Raw genomic sequence first — 16,734 nt, forward strand, 5'->3', positions numbered from 1 at the left:
GGTCTGCGGAGCTTCTAGCTGCGGGCACAGCGTGGACTTACCACCAGAGCGGGATTCCTCACCGTGGAAGAGCTCCGATCGCCAGCCTGCGGCCTACAACATCCTGTAGCCGCGGTCTCCTGTAAGAAAGCGCTGATTCGGGACGTCCATGTCACGGAGTGTGTTCGACCATCCCGGCGAGGTGGCCTGTACATCCGGCCATCTGTAGACAATAGACAATAGGTGCAGGAGTAGGCCATTCGGCCCTTTGGGCCAGTACTGCCATTCAATGTGATCATGGCTGATCATCCCCAATCAGTACATGACTTGACTATACCTTTATTCCTTTAACCCGAAGAGCTAAATCTAACTGTGAAAACATCCAGTGAATTGGCCCCAATGCCTTCGGTGGCAAAGAATTCCACAGATTCACACATCTCTGGGTGAAAATGTTTTTCCACATCTCAGTCCTCAATGGTCTACCCCTTATTCTTAAACTGTGACCCCTGGTTCTGGACTCCCCCAACATCGGGAACATGTTTCCTGCATCTTGCCTTTCCAAACCTTTAAGAATTTTATATGCTTCTATAAAATATCCTCTCATCCTTCTAAATTCCAGTGAATGCAAGCCCAGTCGACCCATTCTTTCATTCTTTGCTTTCAGACCTTGTTCTCATTGAGATGCCATTATAAACATGATAACAGCACAGGGGAGATTTGATCAGTGGAATGTTTCCATTAGAACCGCAATGTCCACAAATTCAAACTACATTGACATTTCTCTTTGCCTCTCTGTCCCCACTACACTAACTCCCATTGTTTCTTGTTTTCATCTGTGGCTTAATTTGCATCTGTGGCCTTTCACAAAATGTTACCTGTGAGGTGTTATATGAAAAGTACTTTATTTTCAGTCTGTTTATTTCCTGTTACGTATAGGATTGCACGAACGGTGGTGAATTAATATGCAGCAGCTTCTGTTAGAAATGTAATGATGGTTGATTTGAACTTGGTGTACTGCTGCTCAAACTGCGCTGAAAACATTGTCATTATCTGTTTGCCCCCCCCCCCCCCACCACCACCCCCCCCCCCACCACCCCCCCCCCCCCCCCCCCCCCCCCCCCCCCCCCCACCACCCCCCCCCCCCCCCCCCCCCCCCCCCCTGCCCACGCTACACTCCACAAAGTATCTTGTCCATCTCACTCTATTTGCATCTGAGCCCTTTCAACAACGGTTACCTGTTACCATGGTGTGAAAAGTCCTTTGTTCTCAGTCTATGGATTTCCTGTTAAAAACAGGGATGATAGAACAGGGCAGGATTAACACATCAGTAATGTAATGACTGCATAAACAAGGGTGAATTGTATGGAGGTTACTGCACAGGGACAGGTTATTCAGCCCGACAACTGTGACATGTTTGATACTCCACACTAATGTACTGCAACATGCAGCACTGTGCACTCAGCTGTGTAGTGGGATTATAGTGAACAGAGAGGACTGGAAAATGAACATCTACAGAATCAATCCTTGTTCACTAAAAATGCATCAGCATTGGACATTGTTGTCTGTACTCCAGAAATATAATGGGCAGAAAATACAACGGGCCTCAACAGACGAAGACACCACTGGCATTGGTGGTATCTTTAATTTCAGGTTTATCTAAAGAACTGAATTTGTGGCCATTGGAGGTATAAACATTATTGAGAGAACTGCAAAGAGGGGGAGAGATGGGATTGAAATCAACATGAGAACATGGAGACTGACCTCAGCAGAGAGGAGCTAGTGGAATGAGATTGTGCAAACTGTGGAACAGGGATCATCAGTTTCTCCCTCAAGCTTCCCCAGATACTCTGTTTGTCAGTGTTATCTCTCACCCTTACATGTTCCCCCACATTCCCCACCACAATTTACCACCTACTCCCTTGATTCTCTGTGTCGAATTTCTGCTGAGTTTGCATCCTTCCTTTCACCAATGTTACCTGTGTTCCTGAAATATAAAATACTGAGTTCTACTTTCTACAGTCTTTCAAAGGGTCACAACCCACCGCTTTCAATTCCTTCCATAGATGCGGTCTGACCCATTGAGTTACTCCAGCGCTTTGTGTTTAGCTGCAGATTCCAGCATCTGCAGTTCCCTTTTCCTCATTCTTACTTTGCCAGCTTAGTGCTACAAGCAGGATAATTGAACAGGGCAGAATGGACCAGTGCATGTGTTTCTATTTGACCTGCAATGGCCACAGAAGAGAAGATGACTTATTTATATCTCTCCGCAGAAAGCTAATGGAATGTTGGCCTTCATAACAAGAGGATTTCAGTATAGGAGTAAAGAGGTTCTTCTGCAGTTGTATAGGGCTCTGGTGAGACCACATCTAGAGTATTGTGTACAGTTTTGGTCACCTAATTTGAGGAAGGACATCCTTGTGATTGAGGCAGTGCAGCGTAGGTTCACGAGATTGATCCCTGGGATGGCGGGACTGTCATATGAGTCATAAGATTGAAATGACTAGGCTTGTATTCACTGGAGTTTAGAAGGATGAGGGGGATCTTATAGAAACATATAAAATTATAAAAGGACTGGACAAGCTAGATGCAGGAAAAATGTTCCCAATGTTGGGCGAGTCCAGAACCAGGGGCCACAGTCTCAGAATAAAGGGGAGGCCATTTAAGACTGAGGTGAGAAAAAATATTTTCACCCAGAGAGTTGTGAATTTATGGAATTCCCTGCCACAGAGGGCAGTGGAGGCCAAGTCACTGGATGGATTTAACAGAGAGTTAGATAGAGCTCTAGGGGCTAGTGGAATCAAGGGATATGGGGAGAAGGCAGGCACGGGTTATTGATAGGGGATGATCAGCCATGATCACAATGAATGGCGGTGCTGGCTCGAAGGGCCGAATGGCCTCCTCCTGCACCTATTTTCTATGTTTCTATGTTTCTAAAAGTTAAATCGCTAGCGAAATGGTAAAAATCTCAGGGTTTTTGCATCTGGTTTTGGGGAAAGATGGCGGTGCCCTACTCGGCTGCGGCTGCTCCCGACTGTAGCAGAAATTTAAAGGTAAATAAATCACTCACTTACTTATTCAATCCGGAGAGTTTGATGGTCGCTGTTCGGCACTAGACTGTCAATCCGTGTTGAAACTGCGTGCGTCCAGCAGTTCGGAGATGGTGGATCGGGTCACTCTGAATACTCTACGGAGTCTCGGACTGCTGCGTTGGATGGAGCCAGCGGCCTACGAAGCTGCGGAGTCTCCTACCGGCACTGGCCGCACTCGGAGGAGGAGGAGACGGTGCGACAGGAAGCAGAAGCGCGGCACTCGTGGGGGGCTAATGGCAAAACTAAAGGCTAACCCAGGCCCGTACGAAGCTTTTCAAAAAGGGGGGTGGCATGACAGGATTACAAAAAACTTAATGTGAAATAATGTTCGCCCTGCGCACATCACGAGCTCGAAGCGTGAAGTCCCTCGATGCCAGAGTTCAGGGCCCGCTTAAGGGTTAGCCCTGGAAGCTCAGGGGTTTTAGATGCTCCCTGATGCATTCTGAGCTTTATTTTGGAGCATTTATGCACCACATTTATGACCAATATTGCAGAAATTAACAGGAACCTGAGAGGTAGTTTTTCACACAAAGGGTGCTGGGTGTATGTAACGAGCTGCCAGAGGAGTGAAATGTAAAGGCAGAGAGAGGTTTATGGGTGAAAAGGAACATAGGAAATGAGGGGGGAGAGTGGGCTTGGGCAGATGGGTGAAGGGAAAATAGTCACAGAGTAACGCTGGAGTAACTCAGCGGGTCAGGCAGCATCTGTGGAGAACATGGATAGGTGACATTTCACAGAGTAACGCTGGAGTAACTCAGCGGGTCAGGCAGCATCTGTGGAGAACATGGATAGGTGACGTTTCACAGAGTGCTGGAGTAACTCAGCGGGTGGGTCAGGCAGCATCTGTGGTGAACATGGATAGGTGACGTTTCACAGAGTGCTGGAGTAACTCAGTGGGTCAGGCAGCATCTGTGGAGAGAAGGAATGGGTGACGTTTCAGGTCGAGACCCTTCTTCAGGCTGCATTTTGTGTCTACATTTGATTTAAACCTGCACCTGCAGTTCTTTCTTCCACATTCACCTCCATTTGTCCAGCCTCTGGCAACTCTGTCTGCAACCGTTCCCTCTGCAATTCCCCCAGAAGCTTCTCTGCCACCTTTATCCTGTGTAAAACCATGCTGAGTTTGTATTTTGTGTACCCATTCTCGTTACATTGATTGCAGTACGAATATTCACTGCCAATCCCTAATGTGCAGCTTTTACATTCATGTTTGTTATATAAGTAAACTATCAATTACATGGTGAAAATAAAAAGGCCCTGATTTACTCCTGTATTAAAGACTTTGATCTCTTTCTGCTCCTTCTTCAGTGGCAGGCAATATCCCTGACAGTGATTGAGAGAGTACAGATTGCAGCTGCAATCCTTGGATCCTTGTTCCTGATGGCAAGCATCTCTTGGTTGGTGTGGTCAACAATCAGTCCTTCAGCAAAGTGGCAGAGACAGGACCTTCTCTTCCAGATCTGTTATGGAATGTATGGATTCATGGACATTGTCTGCATCGGTAGGTCCTCTTCAATCAATCTCTTATACATACACAATACGTGTGGGCTTTGACGGTGTGAATGCAGGCATGAATGTGCCTCTGGATGGGGGTGGGGGGGGGGTCACAATATGGATGCAGCCATCGGAAACTAAGGTGAGGGCTTTTGGTACATTGGCCTTCATCTGTTAGAGTATTGAGTATAGAAGTTGGGAGGGCATGTTGCAGTTGTATAAGATGTTGGTGAGACCGCATTTAGAATATTGTGTTCAGTTCTGGGCACCGTGTTATAGAAAGATATTGTCTATATTGTTAGGCTGGAAAGGGTTCAGAGAAGATTTACGAGGATGTTGCCAGGACTAGAGGGTGTGAGCTACAGGGAGAGGTTGAGTAGGCTGGGTCTCTATTCCATGGAGCGCAGGAGGATGAGGGCAGATCTTATAGAGGTGTATAAAATCATGAGAGGAATAGATCGGGCAGATGCACAGAGTCTCTTGCCCAGAGTAGGGGAATCGAGGACCAGAGGACATAGGTTTAAGGTGAAGGGGAAAAGATTAAATAGGAATTTGAGGGGTAACTTTTCCACACAGAGGGTGGTGGGTGAATGGAACGAGCTGCCGGAGGAGGTAGTTGAGGCTGGGACTATTGCATTGTTTAAGAAACAGTTAGACAGGTACATGGATAGGACAGGTTTGGAGGGATATGGACCAAGCGCAGGCAGGTGGGACTAGTGTAGATGGGGCATGTTGGCCGGTGTGGGCAAGATGGGCTGAAGGGCCTGTTTCCACACTGTATCACTCTATGACTAGGAGATGTGTGAGGCAATGTTTTTAACAGAGGGTGGTGGATGCCTGGAGCACATTACCGTGTGCTGAAGAGGCTTTTGTACGGGCACATGGATATGTGGGAAATGGAGGGATACGGATCATGCCGGCAGAAGAGATTCATTTACCTTGGCATCATGTACGGCACGGACATTGCGGGCCGAAGGGCCTGTTCCTGCGCTGGACTGTTCTGTGTCCTATGATAGCGGGGACAGTCTTAAGATGCAGAATGATACTGAGTCTTAAGATGCAAGAATGATACACTGAACACAGAGAAACAAGCAACTGCAGGCAGCATCTGTGGACAACATGGATAGGTGACGTTTCACAGAGTGCTGGAGTAACACATCTGTGTGCTGGAGGTGACGTTTCACAGTGCTGGAGTAATTCAGTGGGTCAGGCAGCATCTATGGAGCTATGGAAATAGGCAACGTTTCGGGCCGAAACCCTTCCGGGTTTCAGCCCGAAACGTTGCCTATTTCCAGACGGTTCGGCCCGAAACGTTGCCTATTTCCTTCGCTCCATAGATGCTGCTGCACCATAACTCAGCGGGTCAGGCAGCATCTGTGGAGAACATGGATAGGTGGCGTTTCAAGTTGCGAAGAAAGGCTCTGAAGAGGATCACACAAACCTGTCGATATGTTTTTTAAACCTTACAACAGTCCCTGTCTCAACTACTTCCTCAGGCAGCTCGTTCCATTCACCCTCCACACTTTGTGTGAAAAACCTATCTCTCAGGTTCCTATTAAATCTTTCCCTCTCACCTTAACCCTATTGTTGCTGATTTTTAATTGTCCTACTCTGGGCCAAACGTGACTGGGCCAAACGGGTCAGGCAGCATCTGTGGAGAACATGGATAGATTATATTTCGGGTCAAGACCGTTGTTCTTCAGTAATATTCATGATGTAACATGCATAGACATTCCTGAATGTTACCCAAACCATCGTGAGTTACATTGTTACGGTGCTTGCCCTCTCCTATAACGTCTCTGCCGCCTTGGGTGATGCAGGACAGGACACAAACTTTGGGTCACAGTGTGAAGCTGTTGTCGTCTGTCCCAGCCCGGGTAAAAAACCTGGATGGAGTGGATCTGACCCCCTCCCCATCGCTGATTCCACCGACCCTCGCCGCCCTCCGGGACCGCCCAGCCTCATCGTCGCACCGGGCCTACACCGCCCAGCCTCATCGTCGCACCGGGCCTACACGACATGGCCGCCGTACTGGGCCCGACCCACCCAACATGGCCGCCGCACCCGGCCCGACCCACCCAACATGGCCGCCGCACCCGCCCCGACCCACCCAACATGGCCGCCGGACCGGACCCGACCCACCCAACATGGCCGCCGACCCGACCCGACCCACCCAACATGGCCGCCGCCGCCGTACTGGGACCCACCCACCCAACATGGCCCGTACCGGACCCATGGCCGCCCCACCCAACATGGCCGCCGCACTGGGCCCGCCCCCCCCATCATGGCCGCCGCACTGGGCCCGACCCACCCAACATGGCCGCCGCCTGGGACCCGACCCACCCAACATGGCCGCCGCCGGACCCGACCCCCCCAACATGGCCGGCCGGACCCGACCCACCCAACATGGCCGCCGCACTGGGCCCGACCACCCAACATGGCCGCCGTACCCGACCCGACCCACCCAACATGGCCGCCGCACTGGGCCCGACCCACCCAACATGGGCCCGGACCCCCCCCCCGACCCAACATGGCCGCGCCCGACCCGACCCACCCAACATGGCGCCGGACCCCGACCCATGGCCGCCGGACCCGACCCACCCAACATGGCCGCCGCCCCGACCCACCCAACCGCCGCCCCCGACCCACCCAACATGGCCGCCGCCCGACCCACCCAACATGGCCGCCGCCTGACCCGACCCACCCAACATGGCCGCCGCACTGGGCCCGACCCACCCAACATGGCCGCCGCCCGACCCCCGACCCCACCCACCCAACATGGCCGCCGAACCCCCGACCCACCCAACATGGCCGACCCACCCAACTTACCCGCACTGGGCCCGACCCACCCAACATGGCCGCCGGACCCGACCCACCCACCCAACATGGCCGCCGCCTGGACCCGACCCACCCAACATGGCCGCCGCACCCGACCCGACCCACCCAACATGGCCGCCGGACCCGACCCACCCAACATGGCCGCCCCGACCCCGACCGACATGGCCGCCGTACCCAACATGGCCCCGACCCCACCCAACATGGCCGCCGTACCGGACCCGACCCACCCAACATGGCCGCCGGACCGACCCGACCCACCCAACATGGCCGCCGGACTGGGCCCCACCCAACATGGCCCCACCCCCAACATGGCCGCCCGACCCGACCCACCCAACATGGCCGCCGGACCGACCCACCCACCCAACATGGCCGCCGTACCCGACCCACCCAACATGGCCGCCGTACCCGTACCCGACCCACCCAACATGGGACCGACCACCCTGGCCGCCCCGACCCCCCACCCATGGCCGCCGTACCCGACCCACACCAACATGGCCGCCGCACCCGACCCCACCCACCCAACATGGCCGCCGTACCCGACCCGACCCACCCGACCCGACCACCCCAACATGGCCGCCTTACCCGACCCACCCAACATGGCCGCCGCCGGGACCACCCAACATGGCCGCCGGACCCGACCCACCCAACATGGCCCCGACCCACCCAACATGGCCACCGGACCCGACCCACCCCACATGGCCGCCGGACCAGACCCACCCAACCTGGCCGCCGGCCCCGACCCACCCAACATGGCCGCCGCCCGACCCGACCGCACATGGCCGCCCACTGGGCCCCAACATGGCCGCCGTACCCGACCCACCCAACATGGCCGCCGCCGACCCACTCAACATGGCCGCCGACCCCACCCACCCAACATGGCCGCCGCACTGGGCCCCACCCAACATGGCCGCCGGACCGGGGCTCCACCAACATGGCTGCCGCAACGCACCCGACTCAACTCGCCGCCGCCCCCCCCCCCCCGCCAACTATCCGCCCACCGGGACCTCCCACACATCGCCCGCGGACCCCGACTCAACTGCCACTGGACTCCGACCATTGGGCCCGGTGACCCTTGACCCGCGCCACTCCACCCCCCTCCAACAACCCACAGCCGTCGCCTCACCTGGAGCCTGGACTCTCCACTGGGCCTGAAGCCTTCACGCTGCTCACTCCCACTCTCCTGGGCTCAACTCCACTGGGGCCTAGTACCCGTCTGCCCAGCCTTGCTAACCTCAGTGGCTGTTCCACTGACTCTGCCTCATCCCCCTCCAACCATGTTAACCCCGCTCTTCCCCACCCACATTACAGCCCTCTCACCCCCCCCCCCCCCCCCCCCCACACACATCGCCCCGTCCCCAGTCCACCCACCTGCCTTCCGCCGGCTCCAATCCCCATCCCTGCCGGGTGTTTACCATCCCCCCGACCTCCCTCCAACACCGAACGGTCTGTCCTCAGCAGAGGTCTTACCTTTGTCTCCCTCCTTCCCCCATCTCAATGAGTTCCGCGCCCACCATGAGGAGCGCTTCTACCGTCGCCTCCGCCTCACAGCGTACTTCCATGGGAACGAGTCCTCGCCCCCCAAATGATGACCCTTTTTCCCGTCTCCAACGCACCCCCTCCTCGTAATGTCCCGGCTCTGGAACTCTTTATCCAGAACTGCCGCCTCGACGTCAACCGCCTCAACTTCTCCACTCCCTTGTCTCACTCTAATCTTTCCCCCTCTGAACACACTGCCATTGTATCACTCCACAATAACCCAGATTGGTTCATCAAACCAGCTGACAAGGGAGGTTACACAAAAAAGCTGGAGAAACTCAGCGGGTGCAGCAGCATCTATGGAGCGAAGGAAATAGGCAACGTTTCGGGCCGAAACCCTTCTTCAGACCAGCTGACAAGGGAGGTGCTGTGGTAGTCTGGCGCGTCGATCTCTACAAAGCGGAGGCCACGCGCCAACTCTCGGACACCTCCTCCTACTTACCCCTGGACCATGACCCCACTGATGAGCACCAGGCCACCATATCCAGCACCATCACCGATTTCATCAATTCCCACGCCCTGCCCGACCAAGTTTCCAACCTCATCGTTCCCCAGCCCCGCACGGCCCGTTTTTACCTTCTCCCCAAAATCCACAAACCCGGCTCTCCCGGCAGACCCATTGTCTCTGCCTGTTCGTGCCCCACCGAACTCATCTCCACATACCTTGACTCCATACTATCCCCCTTGGTCAAATCCCTTCCCACCTATGTTCTAGACACCTCAGACACTCTCCGCCGCCTCCACGCATTCCACTCTCTAGGCCCTCACCCCCTCATCTTCACCATGGATGTCCAGTCACTCTACACCTCCATCCCCCACCAGGATGGCCTCAAAGCCCTCCGGTTCTTCCTCGACCAGAGGAGCAACCTATACCCAGCCACTGACACTCTCCTTCGCCTAGCGGAGTTGGTCCTCACCCTCAACAACTTTACGTTTGACTCCTCCCATTTCCTCCAAACACAAGGCGTAGCTATGGGCACATGCATGGGCCCCAGCTACGCCTGCCTCTTTGTCGGGTACGTTGAACAATCCTTGTTCAATATGCACCAGGGCCCCATCCCCGACCTCTACCTCCACTACATCGACGACTGCTTTGGGGCCACCTCCTGCAACCACACACAACTGACTGACTTCATCCACTTCGCCACCAACTTCCATCCGGCACTCCAATACACCTGGACCATTTCTGACACTTCCCTACCATTCCTTGACCTCACCATCTCCATCGCAGGGGACAGACTTCTGACCGACATACATTACAAACCAACTGACTCACGTGGCTATCTGGACTACACGTCTTCCCACCCTGCTTCCTGTAAAGACTCCATCCCCTACTCCCAATTCCTCCGCCTACGCCGCATCTGTTCCCAGGATGAGGCGTTCCACACCAGGGCATCGGAAATGTCCTCGTTCTTCAGGGAATGGGGATTTCCCTCCTCCACCATAGATGAGGCTCGCACCAGGGTCTCATCCATACCCCGCAACACTGCTCTCTCTCCCCATCCCCCCACTCGCAACAAGGGCAGAGTCCCCCGGTCCTCACCTTTCACCCCACCAGCCGGCAAATACAACACATAATCCTCTGCCATTTCCGCCACCTCCAACGTGACCCCACCACTCGCCACATCTTCCCATCTCCCCCCATGTCTGCCTTCCGCAAAGACCGCTCCCTCCGCAACTCCCTTGTCAATTCTTCCCTTCCCTCCCGTACCACCCCCTCCCCGGGCACGTTCCGTTGCAACCGCAAGAAATGCAACACCTGTCCCTTCACCTCCCCCCTCGACTCCATTCAAGGTCCCAAGCAGTCGATCCAGGTGCAACAAAGGTTCACCTGTATCTCCTCCAACCTCATCTACTGCATCCACTGCTCTAGGTGTCAGCTGATTTACATCGGGGAGACTAAGCGGAGGTTGGGCGATCGTTTCGCCGAACACCTCCGCTCAGTCCGCAATAACCTACCTGAACTCTCGGTGGCTCAGCACTTCAACTCTCCCTCCCATTCCCAATCCGACCTCTCTGTCCTGGGTCTCCTCCATTGCCAGAGTGAGCAACACCGGAAATTGGAGGAACAGCACCTCATATTCCGCCTGAGGACCTTGCGTCCGGATGGCATTAACATTGAATTCTCCCAATTTTGCTAGCCCTTGCTGTCTCCTCCCCTTCCTTAACCCTCTAGCTGTCTCCTCCCACCCTCCTATCCGCCCGCCCTCGGGCTCCTCCCCTTTTCCTTCCGTCTCCCCCCCCCACCCCCCATCAGTCTGAAGAAGGGTTTCGGCCCGAAACGTCGCCTATTTCCTTCACTCCATAGATGCTGCTGCACTCGCTGAATTTCTTAGCAATTTTGTGTACCTTCTGAACCCCCAATACCGTGTGCTTTAAGTTTGTATACTAATCTCTTATGTGGGACCTTGTCGAAAGCCTTCTGGAAGTCCAGATATAACACATCCACTGGTTTTCCCTTATCCACTCTATGAATGAATCTCTTTATTGTCATTGCACATGGTACAATGAAATTTAAAAGTCAATCCCACGGTGCGATTCACAAGAGCAATTTTAAATATACAAGAAAAGGTAAAAATATATACATATTAAAAAAAATTACAGATAAATAACAATAGCAGCTGAGGTAGAACCATTCAGTTGAATGTGAGTGTTATTACTTATTTTGCATTGTTAAGTTCACGTATGGCTATGGGGTAGAAGCTGTTTCTGAGTCTGTTGGTGCGAGTTTTGAAAGACCTGTACTGTCTGCCAGAGGGCAGCAGGTGGAACAGGTTGTGTCCAGGGTGGGAAGGGTCCTTCAGGATGTTGGCTGCCCTGCCAAGGCAGCGAGAGCTGAAGATGTCCTTCAGGGAGGGCAGTGGGCAGCCAGTGATTTTTAGTGCGGTGTTGATGACCCTTTGAAGGGCTCTCCTGTCCACTGCAGAGCCGCTGGCATACCATGTGGTTATACAGTACGCCAGCACACTCTCGATGGAGCAGCGGTAGAAGGACACCAGCAGCTTCTCCTCCAGGTTGTTTTTCCTGAGGATCCTCAGAAAGTAGAGTCGCTGCTGGGCCTTCTTGACTGCTGTGGTGGTGGTGTTTGTAGTCCAGGAGAGATCCTCCATAATTTGTGTGCCCAGGAATCTGAACTGGTCCTCTATCTTCCTCTTGTGGGCCGCTTTGGCATCCCTGATGCCTTTCTTCAGGTTGGCTCTAGCAGCGCTGTACAGGGCTCTATATGTAGATTGAAGTCACCCATTATATCTGTTTTACCTTTGTTGCACGCATTTCTAATTTCCTGTTTGATGCCATCCCCAACTTCACTACTACTGTTAGGTGGCCTGTACACAACTCCCACTAGCGTTTTCTGCCCCTTAATGTTTCACAGCTCTACCCATATCGATACCACATCCTCCTTCCTTTCTATTGCGTTAATCTCCTCTCTAACCAGCAACGCTACCCCACCTCCTTTTTCTTTCTGTCTATCCCTCCTGAATATTGAATATCCCTGGATGTTCAGCTCCCAGCCTTGGTCACCCTGGAGCCATGTCTCTGTGATCCCAACTATATCATAGTCATTAATAGCTATCTGCACATTCAACTCATCCACCTTATTACGAATGCTCCTTGCATTGAGACACAAAGCCTTCAGGCTTGTTTTTACAACACTCTTACCCCTTATACAATTATGGTGAAAAGTGGCCCTTTTTGATTTTTGCCCTGGTTTTGTCTGCCTGCCACTTTTACTTTTCACCTTGCTACCTATTGTTTCTACCCTCATTTTACACCCCTCGGTCTCTACGCTCACACATTTAAGAAACCCTTTCCCTTTAACTCCATCCTCCACTGTCCCATTCGACACCCCACCCCCCTTATTCAGTTTAAAGCCACCCGTGTAGCAGTGGCAAACCTGCCTGCCAGAATGCTGGTCCCACACCTGTTAAGATGCAATCCGTCCCTTTTGTACAGTTCCCCCTTACCCCAAAACAGATCCCAGTGATCTAAGAATCTAAATCCCTGCCCCGTGCACCAGTTCCTCAGCCACACGTTCAGGTCCCGTATCTCCCTGTTCCTGCTCTCGCCAGCACGGGGAACTGGAAGCAAACCGGAGATAACAACCCTGGAGGTCCTGCTTTTCAACATTTTTCCGAGCTCTCTAAAGTCACGCTGCAGAATATTCATCCCCTTTTTTCCGACATCGTTTGTGCCGACATGCACTACCACTTCCGGATGTTCACCTTCGCCCTTGAGGATTTTCTGCACTCTGTCCGTGACATCCTGGATCCTGGCACCAGGAAGGCAGCACACCATCCTCGCATCCCGTCTGTTGCCGCAGAAACCCCTGTCCGTACCTCTCACAATGGAGTCTCCAACTACAATGGCCTTGCCTGCCTTAGGCCTTTTTGGTTTTGGCTCAACGGCCCTTTTTACTTCGCAAGCCAGTCTGCCGCTCGGTGTAATAATGTCATCTGACCCGACAGCTTCTAAGTGGGTGAACCTGTTCACAAGAGGTACAACACCCGGGGACGTTTGCATTCCATGTTTCCCTTCTACTTCCCCACAGGCATCAGGCTATTAAACATGGCTCGGACAAAACTCTGAACATTAATAACCCATTATCTGTTATTTGCACTTAATCAGTTTATTTATTCATGTGTGTATATATTTATATAATGGTATATGGACACACTGATCTGTTCTGTAGTCAATGCCTACTATGTTCTGTGTGCTGAAGCAAAGCAATAATTTCATTGTCCTATCAGGGACACATGACAATAAACTCACTTGAATCTCTTGAATCTTAATATCCACTTTGGCGGCAAAAACAAGGGGGCAGATTATTATCTCAATGGGGTTAGGTTAGGTAAGGGGGAGGTACAGCGAGACCTAGGTGTCCTTGTACACCGGTCACTGAGAGTTGGCTTACAGGTACAGCAGGCAGTGAAGAAAGCTAATGGAATGTTGGCCTTCATAACAAGAGGACTTCAGTATAGGAGTAAAGAGATTCTTCTGCAGTTGTATAGGGCTCTGGTGAGACCACATCTAGAGTATTGTGTACAGTTTTGGTCTCCTAATTTGAGGAAGGACATCCTTGTGATTGAGGCAGTGCAGTGTAGGTGCACGAGATTGATCCCTGGGATGGCGGGACTGTCATATGAGGAAAGATTGAAAGGACTAGGCTTGCATTCACTGGAGTTTAGAAGGATGAGGGGGATTTATAGAAACATATCTATATTACTAAAAGTCTGATCTTGACCGCTTTTGGCTCACTGTACTGTGATTTCCGAGAGAATGCCGCCACCTACGGCCGTGATTTTTGGCCATAAAACCACATGGTGTGCCTCACTCAGTCTCTGCAAGATGGAGGAAGCCAGAGGGTCACGTCTCTGAGCTCTGAATAACACTGAACACATGTCTACTCAACTGTGAGTGGTCTTAATGTGGTTTGAAAATGAAAATATGGTTGGTTTGAAGTAAAAAGGCACTGCCTGCAAATGGTTGTTTGTCTAAACTTGGCAACTTCCTGTTTGCACTATATTGATTTTGGATAAAACGCTACCACTTATGGCTGTGATTTTTGGCCATCTTACTCAGTCCCCCTCCGCTGAGCAGATGCATAGGATTCTTCCCATCAATTAAAAACAAAAGTGATATTAATGTTTAAAAAATGTTGAGAATCTCTCTCCTGTCAATTATGCCATGAAGGCCACACCTTTTCCAGTGGGAGGGGGAGGGATTATAAAACTCGGAAGTGTGGGTGTGGCTCAGTCTCTGCATGATGGGGGACGGAGAGGTCACGGCTCTGTCTGAGCTGTTAATCAACTTAACACACTGAATGTCTACTGAACTGTGAGTGTGGTGTTTTGTGTGGTTTTATGGTGGTTTCACCCTGCATGAAATAGTATGAAACTGCACTTTAATTTGGTGGCCTTGCACTCCACTTGAAGTGGAATTTCAAAGAATAGCCGTGAGTCAACTGCCAGCCCACCAGCCGTGAGTGAGCTGCCAGCACATCAGGCTTGAGTGACTGAGCTGCCACCCCAAGAATCCATGTGGCCCACAATGTCCATACTAGCCCTCTGGAGACAAGTAGTCCCTGCAGCCATCAACACCCATAAAATTAGCTCCAGAAACCCCACCCCCTCCCCACTGGCCACCAGTATTGGAATTGGTGGAGAGGCGGAATATTGTGTCGAGGGACCAGCCCTCCTGTGTGAACATAGGACCCAACGGGTCCCACTTAGTCTAGTAAAATTATAAAAGGACTGGACAAGCTAGATGCAGGAAAAATGCTCCCAATGTTGGGCGAGTCCAGAACCAGGGACCACAGTCTTAGAATAAAGGGGAGGTCATTTAAGACTGAGGTGAGAAAAAACCTTTTTCACCCAGAGAGTTGTGAATTTGTGGAATTCCATTCCACAGAGGGCAGTGGAGGCCAAGTGACTGGATAGAGCTCTAGGGGCTAGTTGAGTCAAGGGATATGGGGAGAAGGTAGGCACGGGTTATTGATAGGGGATGATCAGCCATGATCACAATGAATGGCGGTGCTGGCACAAAGGGCCGAATGGCCTCCTCCTGCACCTATTGTCTATGAATCTAGTCAGTTAGTCACGTCTAAGTTGTAGGCAGACAGTCGATGTGTAACCACCAAGAAAGGAAGTGCAGAGAGTGCAAGAACTTCCTGGAGCCTTTAGTCTCCACAACAGGTTTGCTTCTGTGGATACTGTTGTGGTGAATGAGCAGCCAGGGGAGAGGAGCGGCAGCAATCAGGTCTACACGCAACAAAAAGCTTTTCACTCTACCTGAGTGCACGTGACAATAAACTACACTGAACTGGTCTTTGGTGCCAGGCCTGGTCCTGGTAGAGTGGGGAACAGATACGTCAGACAGAGACATGGTGATAGGAGACTCTACAGTTAGGGGGGCAAACAGGAAATTCTGTGGACGTAAATGAGACTCCAGGATGGTCTGTTGCCTCCATGGTACCTGGATCCAGGATGCTGCGTGAGGCTGTGGGACATTCTCAAGGGGGAGGGGGAACAGCCACATGCTAGTGAGGGTAGGAGTAGGAAGATAGCACAGGTGAATGTGTAGCCAAGGAGCGATGCAGGGATGTTTAGACCATTGGGATCTCTCCTGGTGCCGCAGTGACCTGTACAAGAGGAACTAGCTGCATCTGAAGTGGAGGGGAACAAATATTCGTGCAGGGAAGTTCACTCCTGCTACCCAGGAGCATTTAAACTACAGTGGCCACGAGGTGGGATCCAGAGAAGTAGGTCAGGGATTAGTATTGCTATTGGGAAGTTAGAGGTTAGAGGTTAGGGAGAGTGAAGGAACATGGTGAAACTGATGGCTGAAGTGTTTTCAATAGACAATAGGTGCAGGAGGAGGCCATTCGGCCCTTCGAGCCAGCACCGCCATTCAATGTGATCATGGCTGATCATCCCCAATCAGTACCCCGTTCCTGCCTTCTCCCCATATCCCCTGACCCCGCTATCTTTAAGAGCCCTATCTAGCTCTCTCTTGAAAGCATCCAGAGAACCGGCCTCCACCGCCCTCTGAGGCAGAGAATTCCACAGACTTGTTGCATTTTCAATGCAAGGAGTATGGTGGTAAAAGCAAATGAACATGGAGCCTAAATCTCTGCTTGGGACAATGATGTTGTGGGCATCATAGATACCATGTTGCAACAGGGATATGATTCGCTGCTGAATGTTTTAATTTATCAGATGTGATAGAAGGAGGCAGACATTGTGGGCCAAAGGGCCTGTACTATGTACCAACCTACTCTTCTATGTTCTAACCCACTTCC

General features: G+C 52.2%; 1 long non-coding RNA gene across 1 annotated transcript; it reads left to right on the plus strand.

Moving 5' to 3' along the window:
- The first annotated feature begins 3,649 nt into the window (after nucleotides 1–3,649).
- LOC129694903 (uncharacterized) lies at nucleotides 3,650–6,434 on the plus strand. The gene is made up of 2 exons (XR_008723064.1): nucleotides 3,650–3,791; nucleotides 6,233–6,434. It is a non-coding gene; the product is annotated as an uncharacterized LOC129694903 (long non-coding RNA).
- The last annotated feature ends 10,300 nt before the right edge of the window (nucleotides 6,435–16,734 follow it).

Source organism: Leucoraja erinacea, unplaced genomic scaffold (assembly GCF_028641065.1).
Source record: "Leucoraja erinacea ecotype New England unplaced genomic scaffold, Leri_hhj_1 Leri_84S, whole genome shotgun sequence".
Classification (NCBI taxonomy): Eukaryota; Metazoa; Chordata; class Chondrichthyes; order Rajiformes; family Rajidae; genus Leucoraja; species Leucoraja erinaceus.